The 17,108-nt window shown below is 47.3% G+C and overlaps 1 protein-coding gene across 4 annotated transcripts in view; it reads right to left on the minus strand.

Annotated features, from left to right (window-relative positions):
• CHD2 (chromodomain helicase DNA binding protein 2) overlaps positions 1–17,108 on the minus strand; it is a 1,289,637-nt gene that overhangs the window by 546,701 nt on the left and 725,828 nt on the right. The window lies entirely within an intron of this gene.

Consider the following 17,108-nt stretch of genomic DNA (forward strand, 5'->3'; position numbering starts at 1 on the left):
CCCACATACCGCTCTGCCACCCTCACAGCAATACGGAGTACCAGAGAACTCGGCCAGCCCACCCCCTCCTTCCTACTGCACTTGAGCCACATGCAGCTGAGTCAATGCACCTCCACCCTGCCTTGTGCTATGTCTAATACAGTAGTCCTCACCCACACACCGCTCTGCCACCCTCACGGCAATACCTAGTGCCAGAGAACTCTGCCAGCACACCCCCTCCTTCCTACAGCGCTTGAGCCACATGCAGCTCAGTCAATGCACCTCCATCCTGCCTTCTGCTATGTCTAATACAGTATTACCAATCCACAAATCACATTACCTGCACTTCACCAGGCGTGCATTCTTCACAAGCCAGCAAATCCCTCCCTGCTGCCGCTCCATCCGAGGACTTGCTCAGCGCCTGAACTTTGAAGACGGCTGCCAAACCATCTCTTCTTCGGCTCCTCTAAAAATAGTGCTGCTTTTGTCTCTACAGTGTTCGCCATCTGCTCCCCCAGGGCCATCACTGGGCCGGGGCTCCACCGGGTCTCACTAGCCTCGATCATGGGAGCGCAGAGATTCCCAGGTGCAAGACTTCCCCTCCAGGGGTGCGAGCACCAGGAGCAGTTGCAGAATGTTACTTTTTTACAAAACACTGGGAGTGGGCCGGGCTCCTTAATCACTTCCTTAATCACTGGCAAAGTTCACCTTGCGACTGGTGCCATAGTGTCTCATGTCAACACGCTGCCTGCAGGACCTGATCAGAGTAGGCAGCCCTGAGCCAGCGCGAGACTGGCCCAGGTGTGGGCTACAAACCGGCCCCTCGCCCCCCTCCAAGTTATTTTGGCCCAGCCACGGGCCGGATGGCCGATGGGGCCTATCCGGCCCTGGTCCTAGTGGCGTTGTGCCAAAATAAAAGGGCCGATACCAAAGATGCAAAACATTTTTTTTCAAAACTACTGCCAATTCCTGACAACTAATTACAGAAAGAGTGTGTGATAGGGTATCAAAATAAAGAAGCTATTAAGGCAGGATGTAATTGCCTCAGGGTCTCCGTTCTCCCATTTTATTTAGCACGGCACAAGGTGGGACTTTGGATCACAGCACATGCTCGAGTCTTGCCAAAACGAGCTAACAGTTCCATATCAGCTATCAGGTTCTTCGACGGTTAAGTCTCTTTATAATTATGCTCTTGCCTTCGAGGCATGATACTCTCAACAAACAAATACAAAGTTCTTTTCTAAGAACACATTTGGTGATGGCTTCACCTGCGGGTACCCCTCTTCTGGGCGCTGACCCCTCAGAAAACTTTGGGCGATGGCTTCACCCCTGGGTCCCCCTCTTCTGGGCGCTGACCCTTCAGAATGTATTCAACAAATTAACATGACTTTGGGTGGTAACTTTCCACCCCTGTATCTCCCTTGGCCAGGCTTGGAACCCAGAAGACATGGGGGACACTTCATTTTGCCTTGTCTTGCAATGTGCACGCTTTCATAAATCTAAATGTTTTTTTAACAAGGTTTTCAGCCTTTGCCCCTTGTTATCGGCTTCCCTCTGCCGGGTTCACTCTCGTCGACTTTTACCAACAATTACTCATGGGACTTTTAGACTATGTCCCTTTTCATTAGCATCCCTAGCCCGGGTTCACACTTGCTAATTTCCACGTTACGCAGTTCATGTGCGAATTTTCAGCATGCAGGATTCACTTCCCTTAGCTTTCACAGTTCTGTCTGACAAAGACTTTCATTGGCGCAGAGGATTTTACGAGACCCCTGTATTACCACTGACCATTCTTCGCCTCTCCCAAAGGCCTTCTGGTTACGGTAGTCTTTTTACCGGAGGGTAATCGCCCAGAGTTTCCTGAATGAACACCAACGTAGTGCTGAACTCCTCTGTATCTGGTTTCCCCCCCTCTTTCTCAATACTATCCTTTTGCTTTTAAAAGTTCAATTTATCCTTCAGCTACTTTTCATTCAACACAGTTGTGTTTCTTATTGACACTCTCCTCTCTTAGGGAAAATTCTCATGTATGTGCTAATTCCCTTCAACCTTAGACCCCCAGCTCTTTTGCTGCACTTAGGACTTTTTAATTTTAACCCAGGAGTGAGTGAGAACTTTTTGGGATTTTGTGTATCCACTGTTTTTGGAGTCTGACTCCATAGACATCTACATTTTGCATGGTGACACACAGCACACCTCAGTGCAGTGTCACAGAGAAATCCTTTAGATTTCTCATAAGGTTTAAATACCTTTTCTTGTGTGAACTACAGTTCCCAAGAATAGTAAAGTGAAATTGACTTTACTTAACTTTTCTCTTCATAAATCCAGCACAGCCCATTTTATGTGGAGTGCTGGGGGGGTTACTTAGTAGCCCCTTTCCCTACATTCTCATGTAACATTTTTATGTTACCCTCACTACTTCAAATGGCTTTTATACTTCAGGCTGAACCCTCAGCTGCAGTACAGCACCCATGGATGACCATTTCGTCAAAATGGCCCCAGTCTAATCTTTTTCGCCATTTTCTGTTTGTGAGGTCTTTCTTGGGTTTTACTCTGTGCGTCGAAACAGATTTGAGCCCTTTGTTTGTCTTGCCTTTGGCAGGCTTCAGCCCTAAAGCCCACCTCTGGCTCCAGTGTGTCTGCAAAGGCAGGATGTGAGGTAGGTTCCCGAAACTCCCCTGTCATTTGTCTCTAGGAATGCCTGAATGCAACCAATCTGGATTAGCTGTCTGGCTGTCCTTTCAGGGCAGCCACCCTGCTGTGTGATTGCCGGCCTAGGTTGTGCATGAATGGGAGAAACCTGCTTAAAAGGAGGTGGTTTTGGGACTAGAGGCAGAGTCGACCACTTGGAGAAAGAACTGAGGAAACCATGAACGAAGCTTGCTGCATCCTCCTAGACCTTTGAAATGCCCAGTGAAGCCCTGCTGCTGTGCTGAAAATCCTTTTTCAATTCGACACAGAAGCTCCGGAAGGGACGACTTCTCCCCTTGGGTTAGTGGGACCAACTACCCCGAGACAAACTCCACTGGACCATCTTCCCCAACTGGCTGTACTTCTTCATTGCTGCAAGAACCGAGTGCCAGGGGTGGAGAAAAGTCGAGTGAAACATCTGAAATCCAACTAGAAGCTCCAGGAGTCTCCTAAGGGCCAGCCAGAAGCAGGACGACCAGATCTCGAGTCCCCTCACCAGAGTGCAGGACACAACTAGAGAAGGAAGCCTAACCGGTATCCGAGATCAGCGACCGTACTGTTTGCTAAGCGCTGAAACCGCAAAGTGCAGCTGAACCGAAAAGAGCCTGCAGCTGCTGACGACCTCCCAATTACCGCTGCAGAAGCCCTCCAGGCATCCTCCCGCTTGTCCCCACGAATGAGGCTCAGGAACACAGGGTCTGCAGCCCTGTAGCAAGCCAGATTCCAGCTGGACCACTCTTCTTCAGACCAGAAGTACTGTTTAGGCTTACCTCATTGTCTTTTAACTGTGCTTTTATCAGTTGGGAACTGCAGTGGCTTACCTTTAGAGTTGATTCCAACTCTCCTTTCACAGGCTTAACAGATTGTGACCCTACAAGTGATTTTCTACAACCTCCCTAACGTTGTGCAAGACTGTTTCTGATGTAAGAAGTGTCTCAGTTCAATAGACTGTGTTCCAATTGACGTTGGCTGTCCCGGCTCCCTGAAGACTCCTCTAGTCCATTGACTTTGATATTGTTTGTCCCTCATAGGTGGTAGCTTGTTGTGAACTGTTACTGCTGGGAAAGGCGTGTCTAGATTTCATTGGAAGATTTAGTTGTCCTCACATTTACTGAGAACCTGTTTAACCTTTTCCTTCCTTAAACCTTTCCTTTCTGCAAACTCAGAATCAGCAAATTATAATTAGTGTGATATATAAATGCCATTACTGTTCCTGTGATAAAAGTCCCCTCAGGGTGTAGGAATTGTGTATGAAGCATATCCAAAAATGATCCACTAACTTGTTTTGATTCTGAAAAGTAATTTGAAAGTATATTTACATTGTTACATGAACTGCCTTTTTAAAGAATGCTTCTTAAAAAATTGAGGTTAATTAAATAAATATCTATTTATAACAGAAACCTTGAGTTTAAGTGTTACTTGGATACTTGTATTTACCAATTTCATTTGTACAGCTCTACAGCTCACATTTACCTCCCACAGGGTTACAATATCAATTCTTGCCCAACACCTGGCACCCACAGAGGGGTCGATCTGAACTGGACAGCTGCGGTCTCCACCAATATGACGCATAGGGCGGAGATGACGGACTGGACTGGCCCACCTTGCTTCGTTTGTTTGGCCCGTAGGAATATTCTTCTGCAAATGGAGAAAGGGAATTAACCACCCGTGGAGTTGAGCGTAAATTCCCCCACCTCCGCTGTTCTCCCCACAGATCACCTTTGATGTCCCCTCTTGTAGTCTCACCTGATGGTTTGAAAAGATGAGCTCTCCATCCTGCATTGAGCGCAGGGGTGTGCTGATAACCAGTTGCTTTACTGGCTCGAAGGAATTGGTGAGTTCCAGAACAATATTGACTCCGAAAAGTATGTAGTTCGTAAGAGTTCACATGTCTGACTTTCACTCTTGTCCGATTCCTTGCAGTTTGCAGCTTGACCCCAGCAAAGAGTTCCTCGTGGTAGCTGACGAAGTTCAGGAAAGGATTTGGCTTATCCTACACAGTTCAATAAAATAAGGCCAGAATGTAACCTATTGCTTGCTCCCTTATTCAGGTGTGGAGAGAAAATATGAAGTTCGGAGAATAATGCCTCCAGCGGTAAAATTAGGTAGTCTATTGCGGTGAGAAGAGTTCCCCTTGTTTGTCCCTTTGTCTCACCTTGTTGTCCTTTTGTTTCCCTTAGGGGCCGGGGTACGGAGAGGATGCAATGGAGACTGCGCCGACCCGTGAAGAGGAATAGTACCCCCGGCTTTAATCAGGTAAATCTATGGGGGTTAACTAATATTGCCTCCGTTTATTCCCTTGGCTCACCTTTGCTGTTCTTGTGTTCCCCTTAGGTGCCAGAGTGCGGCGGGAACGTGCAGAAGGATGCGGTGGATCGTGAGGATGCTGCAAAGGCCGGTGAGTTCAGCGTGGTGCTGCAGCAGGCGAGGCGGCGCGCGTAAAATGCTTCTTTCTTCCAGCTCGAAGGCGCGGTGGATCGGGAATTCAGGTAAGGATCGAAGGTTTTTCTCTTATTCTAACCTTTTCTCCTTCTGTTCCTCCCTTTTTCTAGGAGCTGCAGACTCGAGGCGGGCGTGGCAGAAGACTGGATGCAGGCTTGCAGACACGGTGAGCGTTACGCTGCTGGATGCAGAATAACGCGAAGCGTGTGCTGCTCTTCGGGCGTGGTCTAAATAGCCTCCAAAGTAGTCCCAGATAGGTATTCCTCCCCAGCCCCACCCGAGTAAAAAATAGTCCCTAGGTAAAATAGTCCCTTCCAAGCCTCATTTGGCTTGGAGCTCTGCAGCATGGTCTGCATCAGGTAAGCTTGCAGCATGGTCTGCATCAGGTAAGTTCTACTCTATGAGCCTGGCGCCATAGGCGCCAGGACTGACTCTCCATATGAGCCTGGCGCCATAGGCGCCAGGACCGCACCCAAACAGCCCCTAGCAGGGTTTTTTTTTTGACTTGCTCAAAATAACTTGATGCCTGCTTCCGGGGTTGCTGGACCTGGTCTGGTTCCCCGGGGGTAGGCATCATGACAGCACTCCCCTCCCCAAGGCCCCTCCTAACGTCGTTCTTCCCCGTGGTTTTGGTTTGTCTGGGAAATTTCGGTGGAATCTTTTCACTAATCTAGGTGCATGCTCGTGGTCACTAGGTTCCCAAGACCTTTCCTGTGGTCCGTACCCCAGTCGATTAAATAAAAAAGTTTTGACTTCACCATCTTGGAGTCCAGGATGTTCTTAACTTCAAATTCGGGTTCCCCGTCTATAAGGACGGGGTCTGGTGGCTTGGTTAGTCTTGTCCCTGGTTGCACTGGCTTCAAAAGTGACACATGAAAGACGGGATAAATTTGCATATTAGCAGGTAAGTCCAACTTGACGGCCACCGGGTTGATAATGGCCTTAATACAGTAAGGTCCCAAATATCTAGGGTTAAAGGTCCGCGTTCCCTTGAGAGGTATGTGTTTTGTGGCCAACCATACTTGGTCCCCTATCTGGTACTGTGGAGTATCACTTCTATGCCGATCAGCATCTTTCCTATATTTCTCCTTCGCTTGTTTTAAATGTGCAGTTGCCTCCTTAAAGGCTTGTGTAATCATAGCGTGTAGATGGTCCACTGAGGGCATTTCTAAGTGTTGGGGTGAGTCAAGGTCTGAGGTTCGAGGGTGGTGCCCATATAGGGTATAAAAGGGGCTTTGTCCAGTTCCAGAATGTACTGAATTATTTTATGCATATTCGGCGATCCAAAGAATGTCCTTCCAATTACTCTCAGTTTGATGTAACATACAACGGAGGTATTGTTCAAGAGTCTGGTTGGTCCTCTCCGTTTGATCATCGGTCTGGGGTTGGTGACTGGTCGATAATCTCACGTCGATTTGCACCAATTGACAACATTTCTTCCAAAAATGTGAAATGAATTGACTGCCCCGGTCAGAGACCAACACGGACGGAAATCCATGTATGCGAACAATGTTCGAGGAATTCTTTGGCCAGGATTGAAGCTGAAGGTAGTCCTTTTAAAGGAATAAAGTGGGCCATCTTGGAAAAAAGATCCACAATAACTAGAATAGTGTTAAACCCATTACAAGGAGGTAGATCAGTAATAAAGTCTAACGATAAGGTGTGCCATGGTGTAGACGGAATGTCTAAAGGTTGTAAGAGTCAAGCTGGTTTTTTCTTTTGACTTTTGTTTTGGGCGCAAATGCCAGAAGACATCATAAATGATTTAATATCCTTTCGCCAGGTGAGCCACCAGAATTGTCTTTTAATTTTAGCTTCAGTTTTTGCAATACCTGGGTGCCCCTCCATTAGGGTATCATGATAACGGGAAAGGACTAGCTCTTGTAGTTCCTTGTGTGGCAGAAATAGTCACCCTTGGTAATAAAGCAGATCATTGGTGACAGAGTAGTCCGGGCCTTTCCTTACCCAGTCCTGCAGGGCTGTAGGATCAAAGAGTTGCTGGATCTTTACCTGAATGTCCTCTAGTGTCTATAGAGTAGTCAAGCCAAGAATCCTTGGTTCGGAAATTAAGGTACTGGTTCTGGGTTCACTTCTGCCTCTTCCATCCCTATTCGGGATAAGGCATCTGCTTTACCATTCTTACAACCTGGTCGATAGGGTATCACGAAATCAAACTCGGTAAAGAACAAAGCCCATCAGAGTTGACGAGACAGTTGGGCCTTGGCTGTTTTTAAATACTGTAAATTCCGGTGATCTGTGATCACAGTAATGGTATGCCTGGCACCGAGAAGATAGTGCCGCCAAGCCTTGAAGGCGGATTTAATGGCTAATAACTCCTTGTCGGTAACCGCATAGTTTAACTTGGGTGCCGAGAACTTTCTGGACCAAAATGCTACTGGGTGACGCTGGCCAGTTTCAGGGTCCTTTTGAGACAGGACAGCTCCCATGGCTAGACTGGATGCATCAGTTTCCACTATCTATGGAAGTTCAGGGCGCGGGTGCTTTAACACAGGTGCAGACGTGAATTTCGCTTTCAGCTCTTGGAAGGCTTTTTCAGCTTCTTCAGTCCATATAAAGCATTTATTTTTTCGTTAGAGTGCTGTGATGGGATGTACGACATGTGAAAAATCTGTGATGAATCTGCGGTAAAAAATTGGCAAAGCCGAGCATGCTTTGTACTCCTTTAACTGAACTTGGTGATGGCCACTTAAGGATTGCGTCCACCTTTCGTGAGTCCATTCGGACTCCCTTTGGGGTCAGGATAAACCCAAAGAATTCAACTTCAGTGGCATGAAAAACACATTTTTCTAGTTTTGAATATAGTTTGTGCTGGCGCAATTTCTCAAGGACTGCTCGGACGTGCTTCACATGGTCAGATTCTGAAGAGGAGTATACTAGAATATCATTGATATACACCACAACACAAACGTCAATGAGTTCACGAAGAACATCGTTCATGAAATATTGGAAGGCTGCTGGTGCATTGCACAACCCGAAAGGCATCACCTGGTATTCGAATAACCCATACTTAGTGCGGAAAGCACTCTTCCATTCGTCGCCCTCTTTTACACATACCAGATAGTATGCCCCCCGGAGATCTAATTTAGTGTATATACAAGCGTCCTTCACTTGGTCTAGTAGTTCAGGGATCAGAGGCAATGGGTATCGGTTCTTAACAGTTATCTGGTTCAATGCACAGTAGTCTATGCACGTTCTGAGGTCACCTTCCTTTTTGGGCACAAAGAACAAAGCTGAAGATGCAGGGGACTTGGAGGGGCGAATAAGGCCATTGGCAAGGTACTGGTCTAAGTATTGTCGTAGGTGAAGGTTCTCAGGTTCCGTAAGGGCATAGATCCTGCTACAAGGGGGTTGTGCACCGGGTATGAGATCGATTTGACAATCGTACGATCTGTGAGGAGGTAAGGTGTTTGCCTGCTCCTTTTGGAAGACATCCTGGAATTCTTGGTATTCTGGAGGTAGTTGCATGACTGCTGTGGTTACTGTGGCCAGGCCTGCGTTCTGATTTTTCTTTCGGTAACAGGTCTGTGCACAATCCGGGAACGTTATTCTCTTCTCTCGCCAATCAATACAAGGATTATGTGTTTCCAACCAAGGTATCCCCAGTATTATTTGAAACTGTGGGGCTTTGATTAGATCAAACACAATAGTCTCTCGATGCCCATCCTGACCCAATAGTGTCATCTCTGCGGTGGAATGAGTTACAGGCCCAGAGGCAATTTCAGTTCCATCGACTGTGGTGATGACATCTGAGGTGGTTTTTCGGCAGAGAGGTAGATTCATCCTGGAAGCCGATTCATACTCCACATAGTTTCCTATGGCCCTGCTATCAATGTATGCCCTTACTGCGTGCATACGCAATGGCTGCCCTTGATCTAAGAGGACCATTGGTATGATGAAATGCGAGGTCTGAGTATCCTTCTTCAAGCTCGGCAAGTGGACCTCTACGCTTGTCGGGCGTGGTCGTTTCCCGAGTCTGACTCCATATGGCTTTTATCAGCAGCTCCTACCACCTTCTTGGGTGGTTTTACAGGGCAATCCCATCGAAAATGCCCAGAAGTTCCACAATATAGACAATTGCATTTGCCGTCTCCTTTCTCTTTCCTTCTGGGTTAAGGGTCCTTTAACCCCTCCGATTTGCATGGGTTCTGAAGCATCTGCTCCTTTGGGGTTAGCGTGGGTTTTGACCAACACCCGATTCTCAAACTTAGCTCGATCAGCCTTTCTGTTCTGAAGTCTGTGATCTGACTGGACCACTAAGCCTATATATTCAGCGCAGTCTTGAGGTGGGTTCACGACTTGAGCCAAGACATCCTTGAGTTCTCCTCGAAGCCCTCGATGAAATAACGTGATTTGTTTCACCTCAGGCCATCCAGTTTCCACTATCAACCTATTAAAGGTTGGGATGTAGGATAGAAGGTCCTGGTTACCCTGTCGTAGGGACAAAAGTTCGTTATCCAGGGCCTGTCCTTGGGAGTACCGGGCAAATAGTCTTTCCATGCTAGTTTGAAAGCCCTGAAAATCCCGAAGAATTGGGTCATCCTGAGTAACTAGTGGAATTGACCAATCAGATGCACTGCCGCTGGATATGACAATACAAAGGCTACGTTGGCTTGATCGTTTGGGAAGGCTCCAGGTCTGCATAAAAAGTGCAAGCGGCATTGGTTCATAAACACGGCAAACCTTTTGGGATCTCCGGCAAAGCGTGGGTGGAGCTAATGGAATATTTCCTGGTAGGTTGATTTGCACAGGGTTACTCGATAACACAGGAGCTGGATTTCCCCCGGAACCAGGTAGGGGTGCTTGTCCAGCCTGGCTTTGCAATAGTTGCCTAGCAAGGTCATCAGTTTGCTCCTTCGACAAAATCAGTTCTCTCCTAAGAGCATTGATTTCTTGACGGGCAGAATGCACTTCAGCCCTCAGTTCCCCTAGTAATTGGGCCAATTGGTCAGTCTTTGAGGTATCCATAATGCCCGGGTTCGAATCTGTGGGTAGGCTTCGCGTTCTGTTACGCTCACCTGGCTCCCACAGAGGCGTTGATCTGAACAGGACAGCTGCGGTCTCCACCAATGTGACGCGTAGGGCCGAGATGAAGGACTGGACTGGCCCACCTAGCTTCGTTTGCTTGGCCCGTAGGAATATTCTTCTGCAAATGGAGAAAGGGAATTAACCACCCGTGGAGTTGAGCGTAAATTCCCCCACCCCCGCTGTTCTCCCCACAGATCACCTTTGATGTCCCCTCTTGTAGTCTCACCTGATGGTTTGAAAAGATGAGCTCTCCATCCTGCATTGAGCGCAGGGGTGCGTTGACAACCAGTTGCTTCACTGGCTCGAAGGAATTGGTGAGTTCCAGAACAATATTGACTCCGAAAAGTATGTAGTTCGTAAGAGTTCACATGTCTGACTTTCACTCTTGTCCGATTCTTTCAGTTTGCAGCTTGACCGCAGCGAAGAGTTCCTTGTGGTAGCTGACGAAGTTCAGGTAAGGATTTGGCTTATCCTACACAGTTCAATAAAATAAGGGCAGAATGTAACCTGTTGCTTGCTCCCTTATTCAGTTGTGGAGAGCAAATATGAAGTTCGGGGAATAATGCCTCCAGCAGTAAAATTAGTTAGTCCGTTGCGGTGAGAAGAGTTCCCCTTGTTTGTCCCTTTGTCTCACCTTGTTGTCCTTTTGTTCCACTTAGGGGCCGGGGTACGGCGAGGATGCAATGGAGACTGCGCCGACCCGTGAAGAGGAATAGTACCCCCGGCGGTAATCAGGTAAGTCTATGGGATAGTTACTATTGCCTCCGTTTATTCCCTTGGCTCACCTTTGCTGTTCTTGTGTTCCCTTAGGTGCCAGAGTGCGGCGGGAACGTGCAGAAGGATGCGGTGGATCGTGAGGATGCTGCGAAGGCCGGTGAGTTCAGCGCGGCGCTGCAACAGGTGAGGCGGCACGCGTAAAATGCTTCTTTCTTCCAGCTCGAAGGCGCGGTGGATCCGGAATTCAGCTAAGCCAGCCTCTTGCTCCAGGGTGTCTGGGGTAAGCAGGAAGTGAGGGAGTTGCCCGAAACTCCCTGTGCTTAGTCTCCTAGGAGACCCAAATGCACTCTGTAGTGATTGGCCGGCTGACTGTCGGGCAAGGACAGCCACCCTGCTGGGTGACTGACAGCTAGGCTGGAATGAATGGGAGAGAACTGAATAAAAGGCGAGGCTTTTTGCTTGGAAGGCAGAGTCGACCACTGGATGAAGGAACCAAAGAAGAACTTGAAGAGAAACCCTGATGCAACTCCTGTACTGTTGGTTTGCCCGGTGAAGCCCTGATGCTGTGCTGAAACTCCAAATTCGTATTGACAGAGAAGCCCCTGCAAAGACGACTTCTCCCCTTGAGTTGGTGGGACCAATCAACTCCAAATTAAGCCACCAGGACATCCTTCTCGGAGCTGGTTGAATTTCCACAGAGTTGCTGCTGGAAACCGTATAGCCAGGGAGAGGAACACCAGATTGTGTGTGTTGCTTTTAAGCTGGTTTAGAGCTCCAGGAAGATCCTCCGGACTCCCAGGAAGCAGGACTGACCGAGCCTGAACCCCCCCAACAGAGTGTGGGACCCCAGGATGAAAGGAAAGCCCATCTCGACAGCCAGGAACTGCAGTGTTGCTATTTGCGGTAGACGCGAGGAGCTGAAATACTGAACAGCCACTCAGTGAGGAAAGGGTAACATAAATGTGTTAGATGAGAAGCTAGACAAAGGGGATACTAGGTAACCCCCCCCCCAGTACCCTAGTGTAAAATAGTGTATGCTGGGTCTAAAAAGTTACAAATGTAAGCAAAGCAAATTTCACTTTACTGCTCTGGGAAACAGTAGTTTATCCCAGAGAAGGTATTTAAACCTTTGGGAAATCTGAAAGACTTCCCTGGGCCACTGCACTGAAGGTGCTGTGTGACACAATGTGAAAGATGATGCCTCTGGAGTTTGTCAGGCTCCATATCCAAAAGAAACACAAAGCTCTGAAATTACATTAAAATACATGAGAGAGTGGGAAAAAAGGGTTTCACTCTGTCCAGGTTAAAAAAAAAAAAACAAGTCCTCAAAATCCAGCAAAGTTGATGGGGGTCTCTAAGGGTAGAGGGAATTAGCACATTTCTGAGAATTCTCCTTAACACAAGGCCTATCTCAAGAGGGGTAAATGTGAGCTGTATCAATGAAATTCGTCAATTCAAGTAACCAAGTAACACACTTAAGGTTTCAGTTATAAATAGTTATTTAACACATTTTTAAGTAAGCATTTGTTAAAAAAGGCAATACTTTTCAGGATCGGCATAAGTTAGTGGATAATGCTTGGATATGCTTCTTACACAATTCCTACACGCTGAGGTGACTTCAATCACAAGAACTGTAATGGCATTTATACATCCCACTTGTTATACTTTGCAGATTCTGAGGTTGCAGAAAGGAAAAGTTTAAGGAAGGAAAAAAGGTTAAACAGGTTCTCAGTATATGCGAGTACACTGAGATCTTCCCATGAAATCTAGACAAGCTTTTCCCAGCTGAACTTGTGTGCCCAACACAAGCCCTTTAAGACGGGGTAGCAATACCTTGAGATAAATGGGGATGCAGTATATACTCAAACATCAATAATCAGACTTACTCAGGAAGTTGGCAAAGTAAGTCTGTTTTAATCTCAATGATCTAAAACAGGGAGTACAACGAACATAATCAAACACGCTCAATCTTCTTACTCAATGCATTTCATAAAAAAACGTAGCTTATGAACTAAAAACTTGTCATCATTGACGTCAATCTACATGGTAAACTACAAAAACGTATTCGGGAGAGTGATAGGATTACAGAGAACATCTAGGTATACGTTCCATACTAGTCGGGGAATGGGATTGGATTTCTAACATCAGGTGGGCAACTAAGCCCTCCTCTAGTGCAGGTCACTACGACCGTCATCAAATACACAACGTCCCATTGCTTATACAAACTATAGGGCTCTCTATTACATGGCCTTCAATAATTGGTTGGCACCCTTGTACCCCTCTGTAATATTCCACATACGCCAGCAGCAAGCAGGCTGGCACCCAGGTGCTGGTAGGCTGGTTATAACTGTTAGAGAGAATTCTCAGAAATGTGCTAATTGCCTTTTGCCTTAGAGACCCCCGGCTCTTTTTGCTGGACTTTAGGACTTTTTTTTATCTCTCATGCAATTTTAATGTGATATATTCTCTGTGTTTCTTTTGACAAACTCCATAGGCATCATCTTTGTATTGGGTAACACAGCACCTTCCGTGCAGTGGCACAGGGAAGTCTCTTAGGTTTCCCAAAGGTTTACATACCTTCTCTTGGACAAACTACAGTTTCCAAGAGCAGTGAAGTGAAATTGACTCTACTTACGTTTTAAAACTTTCTAGACCCAGCACACACTATCCTACCATAGGGTGCTGGGGGGTCACTTAGTATCCCCTTTGTCTAGTTTCTCAGGTAACAATCTTATGTTACCCTTTCTACAATTAATGGCTGGTGGCAGTGGTTTACTTTTTACTACCATTGTGTGTTTTTACCGCGGGCTGCGTTCGCAGCCACGGTAAGCCACCCATTGGTGCCCATTTTGTCAAAATGGCTCTGGTCGTCTTTTTTCGCTATTTCGTGTAGGAAAGGTCCTTCTAGGAGATTTACTCTGCGCGCCAAACCAGGTTTGGTCCCTTTGTTTGTTTGGTCTCTGGCGGGATTCACGAGTGAAGCCCGCCTCTGACTCCAGTATGTCTGGCACGGACAGGAAATGAGGGAGGTGCCGAAACTCTTTATGTTTAATCCCCTTGGTTACAGGAATGCACCCAAAGGTGATTGGACAGCTGGCTGTACGGCCAGGACAGCCACCCTGCTGTGTGATTGACAGCTAGGCTGGAATGAATGGGAGAAACCTGCATGAAAGGCAAGGCTTTTTGGCTTCGAAGGCAGAACTGACCACTGGACGAAGGAATCCGAAGAACTTGGAAGAGACGCCAGCTGCAACTCCTGGACCGTTGGTTTGCCCAGTGAAGCCCTGCTGCTGTGCTGAAACTCCAAATTCGTCTCGACTAGAGAATCCCTGCAAGGACGACATCTCCCTTTGTGTTGGAGGAACCAATCAACTCCAAAGTAAGCCTGTCTGGACATCTTCTCGAAGCTGGTTTTATCCCCACGGTGGCTGCTGATGGAACCAAAGTGCCAGGGAGAGGAACACCAGATTGTGTGTGTTGCTTTTAAATCAGACTTGAGCGCCAGAAAGATCCTCCAGACTTCCCTGAAGCAGGACTGACCAAGCCTGAGCCACCTCAACAGAGTGCTGGACCCCAGAAGCGAGGAAAGTCCAGAGTGGTACCCGAGAAACGCGGTGTTGCTATATGCTGTCAGACACAAGGAGCTGAAACACTGAAGAACCGCTTAATCGAAGTTTGCCCATTGCTGCCGCTGACCTTCCCATTTCAGAGCAGGAGTCCCCAGATGTCCTCCCACTTGTCCCCACGACTGAGGCTCATGGACAAAAGGATCGGCAGAGCTGTACAAAAGCCTGCTGGAACCATTTCTTCTAACCAGAGGTACTGTAAGGTCTAAGAGAACTTACCTCTTTTTGTGCAGCCTTACTTGCTCTCAATAGAGACCTGTCTTGGTTGCCTTGCAGAGTTGCTATAGATTTGCCCCTCACAAGCCTTCCAGCTTGTGGCCCTTCAAGTGTTCTATTTTCTACAAACATTTCTAAAAAAAAACATTGTGCAAGACGTTTTTACCTACCTACAAAGAAGATCATCAGCTCCCCTTGACATTGTGCAATTAAAATTGGCTGTCCTGTCTCCCTGACACACTCTTCTCATCTTTGACTCTGTGCTTTATCTTTTCTTCCAGGAAAGGGTTGAACTTATTTGACATTCAAAGGTTTCTAAAAGTACTTACCCATTTGTGAATTATTTGTGTACCTTTTGTGTTTTATTCATCTATTCTATCTTTTTCACCAAACTCAGTATTGCTCTAAATGTAATAGTGATAAATCAATGTCCACAGTGTCCTAGCTATTTAAGTCACCTGAGGGTGTAGGAAGTGTGGGTGTCATCCCCAATGGGTATCATCTAATTTAGAGAAACTAAGAGTGTGTTTTGAAGTGTATGTTAATTGTTACCAATATTGATCCCTTCTGTATAAGGCATATACAACTGACTGTGAAATAAATTAATAATTGTTTTATCAAGAAACCTTGAGTGTGTTTATTTGAATAACTGCTACTGTGAAACTCTGTGTCACCACATTACTGCTCACATTGACCCCTCTTGAGATAAGCCTGGCTGCTCAGCCACACTACCAACCTGTGTAGTTCAGACTTGTACCAAAGGTTGGGTCCCTATTGCCAGGAGGTCAAGGTTATTGTAGTGCACCCAAAGGGTACTGCATACAATCTTGCCGAACAGAGCACCATGTCGAGCGTGACAGTGATGGCGTGGTATGAAGCTATTTCTCCTTCCTAGAATAGGGCCAATGCTTCAGCCTTTTTGTCGTCATTAAGGAAGTCAAGCATGGGCCCCACGTTGTAATACAGTTCCCTGTGTTACCTTGACAGAATGGCGAGGGCATGAACAGCCTTTATGGTGGAGGCTGCTGTGGTAACTATGCGCTTGCCAGCAGCATCAAGAGTCTTGCCTTCCTGGTCTGGCAGGACCATGGACGATTAAGAGGGGTTGGATGAGCTTTTCCTGGCGGTGGCGAACACCGCTGAATCTGGCGAAGGCTGAGACCTGAGGCATCATGGAGCTGAATCTGGAAGCCAGTATTTCTTCTCCAGCCAGTCACACTCGGCAGGCGTGGTATTCAGAGCCTTCATGACTGCCAACCATCCTCCCATATGTCGTCCAACAAAGGGACCAATATGATGGTCATCTTAGCAGATTCCCACCGCTGAAAAAGGAATCCCTCCTTTTCCTCTGGCAATGGTCTTTGCGGGCTCATCAACATCCACGGGTTCCTCATTAGTGTGAGTGCTGGCGGTGTCAGCCTCTTCTGCCACAGGAGGCAGGGCCCCTATCACTGGCTGAGGGGTAGCAGGTGCCTTATGAGGTGGTGTAGGCAGATGCCGAGAAGGCATTGACGGATTCTTGGCTGGTCCAGGCACTGGGGCAACAGGCAGCCTCTGCTGAATCTCTGCCACCAACATATGCAGGGTGGTTAGGCTGTCTAGTGACATATCCCTTGGTGCAGAAGCCAGTGCAGGAGGAGAAAGATCCGGGCTTGAGCCCCTTTGAGGGCTAAATGGCTGGTAAAGCCTACGAGTCAGTCCCTCCTCTCCCCCCCATGAGGCATAGGCAGAATGGGTTCAAGTTCCTCATAGTCCTTCCTCATCCGAATTAATATCTTCTGGCTTTTCCTCTTCAGTACGGATGTAGATGGTTTGGGGCCTTCTGGGTCTGGGCAAGAAATCCAGAGCTGAAGGCATGATGCACGCCACGTCAGAGCCCTTCAGAAAAGAGGCTATGACAGGAGCCTGCAGATCCAAAATGAGGCCCGTTGTCGTGACCGTTGACGAGGGTCTGGCAGGCAAAGGGACCCTGGGTGTGGTGACGGTTGACTAGGTAAAGATGATGGTCATTGATGAACTTGTTTCCGCTGAAAAGAGACTCATTTTTGACATCTTCAACAGGGTGCTAGTTGACGGGATGCTCGTCCGCTGATGTTGACGACTGTTACAGTGGACAAAGATGGAACATGGGATTTCACCTTCTCTTGGATCTTTGCAGAGGAAGCATCTTCAAAGGACCTCAACCTCTTCTTACTAGAGGGAGTACACTCATGGGACCTGCCAGTCCTGAGAGAAGCCTTCCATCCCTCGAGCCAAGCCATTAACCTCTGTTGGCGATCCTTCTTCGTCTTCAATGAAAATGATTATGTGTCTTGGTCGGGGTGAAGACATTAAAGGCACTTGAGGTGCTCATCCTCGACGAAGATGTTCTTCAGGCCGCAGTTTTCACAA

The sequence above is a fragment of the Ambystoma mexicanum genome, chromosome 11 (assembly GCF_040938575.1).
Source record: "Ambystoma mexicanum isolate Mex_15411 chromosome 11, UKY_AmexF1_1, whole genome shotgun sequence".
Taxonomy (NCBI): Eukaryota; Metazoa; Chordata; class Amphibia; order Caudata; family Ambystomatidae; genus Ambystoma; species Ambystoma mexicanum.